This window comes from Salvelinus sp. IW2-2015, linkage group LG14 (assembly GCF_002910315.2).
Source record: "Salvelinus sp. IW2-2015 linkage group LG14, ASM291031v2, whole genome shotgun sequence".
NCBI classification, from domain to species: Eukaryota; Metazoa; Chordata; class Actinopteri; order Salmoniformes; family Salmonidae; genus Salvelinus; species Salvelinus sp. IW2-2015.
In genome coordinates, this window is record NC_036854.1 from 27,582,539 (window position 1) to 27,588,025 (window position 5,487).

Here is a 5,487-nt window from a genome sequence, read left to right on the forward strand (position 1 = left end):
CAGAAGAGAGATCAATCCGGTACTGTTGTTTAGTTTAACATTTGTGGGCAACGATGCCTTTTGATTAGCTATCCCCGAGCTTACAGTGAGAATATGTGGTGCTTTTCATTTGGATGCGCAACTCCAAATATAAACTACTTAGGGTAGCAAAAAGCAATGTTGTTTTGTAGATAAAATGCTTGGAAAATGAGAAGAAAATGGTCAAATGGGATTGTTTGGTAAATGATTTATCGTTTTAATCGTCGAGCCGCAAGAAACCCGGCACTGAGGGCAAAAAACGATGTTGAATAACGATTGTTTCCACTTCATTTCAACCGCCAAAATAATAAACGTCTTATTTTGTATAGTTGTGTCACCGCAACTTGTAACCTCAAATCCAATGACATGGTGACATTTTTTTGTTGATTTCATGTTTGAATTCACGTAGTTGACACTCAAACAAAAAGTAATCAACCTAGACGTTGAACTAACATCTTGTGCCTTGTGAGGTTATCAAACCGACTCGGGTATCGTCTTGTGTTTGTTCTTGTTGTCTATCGAACTCTGTGTTCTTTGTTGTGTGTCACAAGTCTGTGTTTTGTTTGTCTAATCCAATCTGTGGTTCTTGTTCTGTATATCCAATCTGTCTTCTTGTTGTGTTATCCAAGTTGTGTTCTTGCTTGTCTATGCCAATGCTGTCTGTCTTGTTGTCTTGCAATCTGGTGTTCTTGTTGTCCTTATCATCTGTCTTCTTGTTGTGGTATAGCCGCAAGTTGTGTTCTTGTTGGTCTAGTCGCATTCTTGTGTTCTTGTTGTCTTATCCAATCTGTTTCGTTGTGTGTATCCAATTCCTGTGTTCTTGTTTGTCTATCCATTCTGTTTCGTTGTTGTCATATCCATTGCTTCTGGTGTGGCTACACGTGTCTTTAATGCCAATTTGTCTTCTTGTTGTTATCCAATGCTGTCTCTTGTTGTCTATCCAATCTGTGTTCTTGTTGTCTATCCATTCTGTGTTCTGTTGTCTATGCATTCTGTTTCTTGTTGTCTATGGCATGTCTGTCTTGTTGTTGTTGATCCATGTCGTGTGTTGTCTGTGTTGTCTATGGCCATTCTGTGTTCCTTGTTGTCTTCGCATTTGTGTTCGTTGTTGTCTATCGCATTCTGTGTTCTTGTTGTCTATCCATTCTGTGTTCTTGTTGTCTATCCAATCTGTCTTCTTGTTGTCTATCCAATCTGTGTTCTTGTTGTCTATCCATTCTGTGTTTTTTTAATGTAGTGGTGTATATGACTCCACAAATGACAGATTCGTTGTATATTAGTTCTTCTTTCTGAATCATGTTTACTGTCTATCTTCTTGGTAAAACCATGACAATTGTCGTGGCTGAATCAGAATTAGTTAGGTAACATAGATAAATAAGATGTTTTATTTTATTCTTGTCATTAGAATGTCTTATTTTGGACTATACTGTTGGCAGTTGCAGTTATCCCTTATCAGCTAGGGCTTAGTCACTTGGGGCCCAGAGAGGGGAGAGGTCAGGCTTGTCTTCATATGTCAATGTATCTGTTAAACCATGTGATGCTATGAAGAATATCAGAAGGGGAGGAGGACAGAATGGAGGCTTGTCTTCTTATGGGAATGTGTCTGTAACTATTGTATGTCCCCTCTGAGGTTGCCCTTATCTTGACCTAGTATATRACCTAAGAGGCTCACTGTCTTTTCTGAGCTTGTCCAGGAGGGGGTGTATTTGAGATGGRAGTATCTAGAATTGACAATTGATATATGCCATTGGATGAGRTAATGTTTTGGTACCAAGCACGAGATTGGAACCTCGTCTAAAGAGACCAAACTGAACGATAATTTATAGCTAATGCTATCTGGATGGGATACTCCTCTTTCAAGTAAAAGGTTCTTTGTAATGTTCCTAAGATCTGTTGTTCGTCATGTGAGTTGAGAGRGGTGTGTCTTGGCWATAAATGATACTAAGAATTGTTTTGTAGRGACTCTCAGAGAATTCATTTATAGACACTGAATTGATCTGAGAGTCAAAAAGGGCTATGGTGAAGCTCATATATAATTAAAGATGGACTTTATAATATAACTCTGACTTGTGTGTGGTTTGCTCTCTCAATGTTTAGTAATACAGGAAATTACTACGACAATATCCATGGCAGATTATAATGACCCACACAGTGCCCTGTGGCCTTTGATTTCATGTAAATCATATATTTCCTTGATTCCTCGGGTCCTCTCTCCTCGCCTCCTCCTCCCCTCGTACCTCCTCCAATGCGTTTTGAGAAAGAGGCMAGGAGAGAGAGGACACGAATAAGGAAATACTATTGATATTCACCCTATATGCCACTTGATTGAAAACACACCAGTACTCAGTGGTCAGCTTTCTCCAGCTGTGGCAGCAGTGCTTGGGCATGAAAGCATCTGGTTTGGAGGTTGTCTATGCCAAGAAGGCAGAGGAAATTACACTTCATATTTTCTTACTCTGGCCAGAGTTGAAAAGAGCCACGCACCCAAACCCATCGTATTCCATTACGATGTGCATTCTAAGGTCTAACTATTAATAAGACAAGCTGCAGTTTTAGAATGTTAGTATCACAGGCCAACCTTACATTACTCCTAACAGGACACAAGGGCCGTGATCCCAAAGAAAACAATTCCGGTCAATTATAGTGGCATGATATATATACAGTACCAGTCATTTACTATACTAGAATAATAAATTATTTGAAGTCGCCACCCTTTGCCTTGATGACAGCTTTGCACACTCTTGGCATTCTCTCAACCAGCTTCATGAGGTAGTCACCTGGAATGCATTTACATTAACAGGTGTGACTTGTTAATAATTCATTTGTGGGATTTCTTTCCTTCATAATGCTTTTGAGGCAATCAGTTGTGTTGTTACACGGTAGGGGTGGTAACAAGAAGATAGCCCTATTTGGTAAAAGACCAAGTCCATATTATGGCAAGAACAGCTCAAATAAGCAAAGAGAAATGACAATCCATCATTACTTTAAGACATGAAGGTCAGTCAATACAAAACATTTCAAGAACTTTGAAAGTTTCTTCAAATGCAGTCTTAAAAACCATCAAGCACTATGATGAAACTGGCTCTCATGAGGACCGCCACATGAAAGGAAGACCCAGAGTTACCTCTGCTGCAGAGGATAAGTTCATTAGAGTTAACTGCACCTCAGATTGCAGCCCAAATATATGGTTCAGAGAGTTCTAGTAACAGACATGTCTCGGCATCAACTGTTCAGAGGAGACTGCGTGAATCAGGCCTTCATGGTTGAATTGCTGCAAAGAAACCACTACAAGAGGACACCAATAATAAGAAGAGACTTGCTTGGGCCAAGAAACACAACCATTGGACATTAGACCGGTGGAAATTGGTCCTTTGGTCTGATGAGTCCAAATTTGAAATCTTTGGTTCCAACCGCCGTGACTTTGTCAGATGCAGAGTAGGTGAACAGATTATCTCTGCATGTGTATTTCCCACCATGAAGCATGGAGGAGGAGGTGTGATGGTGTGGGATTGCTTTGTTGGTGACACTGTCAGTGATTTATTTAGAATTCAAGGCACACTTAACCAGCATGGCTACCACAGCATTCTACAGAGATACACCATCCCATCTGGTTTGTGCTTAGTGGGACTATCATTTGTTTTTCTACAGGACAATGACCCAAAACACACCTCCAGGCTGTGGAGGATTGTTTTGCATCAGATTACCTGGCCTCCACAATCACCTGACCTCAACCCAATTGAAATGGTTAGGGATAAGTTGGACCGCAGAGTGAAGAAAAAGCAACCAACAAGTGCACAGCATATGTGGGAACTCCTTCAAGACTGTTGGAAAAGCATGCCTCATGAAGCTGGTTGAGAGAATGCCAAGAGTGTGCAAAGGCAAAGGGTGGCTACTTTAAATAATCTAAAATCTAAAATATATTTTGATTTGTTTTACACTTTTTTGGTTACTACATGATATCATATGTGTTATTTCATAGTTTTGATGTCTTCACTATTGTTCCACAATGTAGAAAATAGTAAAAATAAAGAAAAACCTTTGAATGAGTAGGTGTGTCCAAACTTTTGACTGGTACTGTGTATAACCCCAAATTAAAGACTGCTGGAGTAACTGTTGTGCACTTTGGCGTCTCTGTCTCTTTTCTCTCTTTCCATCCTCCCTCGCTTTTCTATCCCTTACCCCGAGGCATCTATCGTTGTTTTGCTCGCCGACTGCCTCATGAAGTAGTTTTTTTTAAGATAGAGAGAGAGAGAGGAGAGAGAGGAGAGAAGAGAAAGCGAGAGAGAGAGAGAGAGAGAGAGAGTAAAGAGAGAGAGAGACGGAGAGAGAGCAGAGAGAGCGAGAGAGAGAGAGAGAGAGAGAGAGAAGAGAGAGAGAGAGCGAGAGAGAGAGAGAGAGAAGAGAGAGAGAGAGAGAGAAGAGAGAGAGAGACCGAAGCAAAACGAGGGAACCAAAGCATTGTTACTGCTAGTGTAAATTTAAAGTGTTTCTGAGATTTTGTACAACACATCGGCGGCAGCCCATACTTTCATTCTCCATTCATCATCATCATGGCACACTGTCATTTACGGTACAAAAAGGGTTCCTCGGCTGTCCCCATAGGATAACTCTTTGAAGAACCCTTTTTGGGTTTCCATGTAAAATCCATGGAATGGGTTCTACCTGGAAACAAAAAGGGTTCTTCAAAGGGTTCTCCAATGGGGACAGCCGAAGAACCCTTTTAAAGTTCTAGATAGCCACCTTTTTTTCAAACAGTGTATATGACTTGGGATAACTAAAGTGGCATTTATTGTCTGCTAATGCTGCTGATCAGGTTGACCATCGTCAGAGAATGCCGTACCAGTAAAATGTTATGTTTACATGTTGTCAACTGCCAAGATGAAGAGGGGTTTATTCATATGAAAGAGGGAAAGAACCGAATGGAGAAGTTTAATTGAGCTCTGCTCTCTCTCTCCCCCCCCCGCTCTCTCTCTCTCCTCGCCCCTCTCTCTCTCGGCTCTCTCTCGGTATGTCAGTTCTACTTTGGGAATGACATGTATAGATTGTGGCTTAATTGTTCTCATGATTGTTTCAATGTTTATTTGCCGTATGCACGGGATACACATTCTATACACCGGCAAACTAAATGTTTACTTGCAGGTTCCTTCTCGACAATGTGTGTGTGTGTGTGTGTGTGTGTGTGTGTGTGTGTGTGTGTGTGTGGTGTGTGTGTGTGTGTGTGTGTGTTGTGTGTGTGGTGTGTGTGTGTGTGTGTGTGTGTGTGTGTGGTGTGTGTGTGTGTTGTTGTGTGTGGTGTGTGGTGAGGAGAATCAGCAGGTGGTTGTCAAGAACACTTTCAAAGAATGAGATGTTGACAGCAGCACGATAGGCTATCTTCATCTTTGAATGTTCTAGAAGCAGCAACTGACACTGATGCTGGATTCTCCTCACTCACACACAACACACATACACAACACACACACACACACA

The 5,487-nt window shown here is 41.1% G+C and overlaps 1 protein-coding gene across 1 annotated transcript in view; it reads left to right on the forward strand.

The window, feature by feature from the left end:
* LOC111973502 (piezo-type mechanosensitive ion channel component 2-like) overlaps positions 1–5,487 on the forward strand; it is a 221,509-nt gene that overhangs the window by 146,541 nt on the left and 69,481 nt on the right.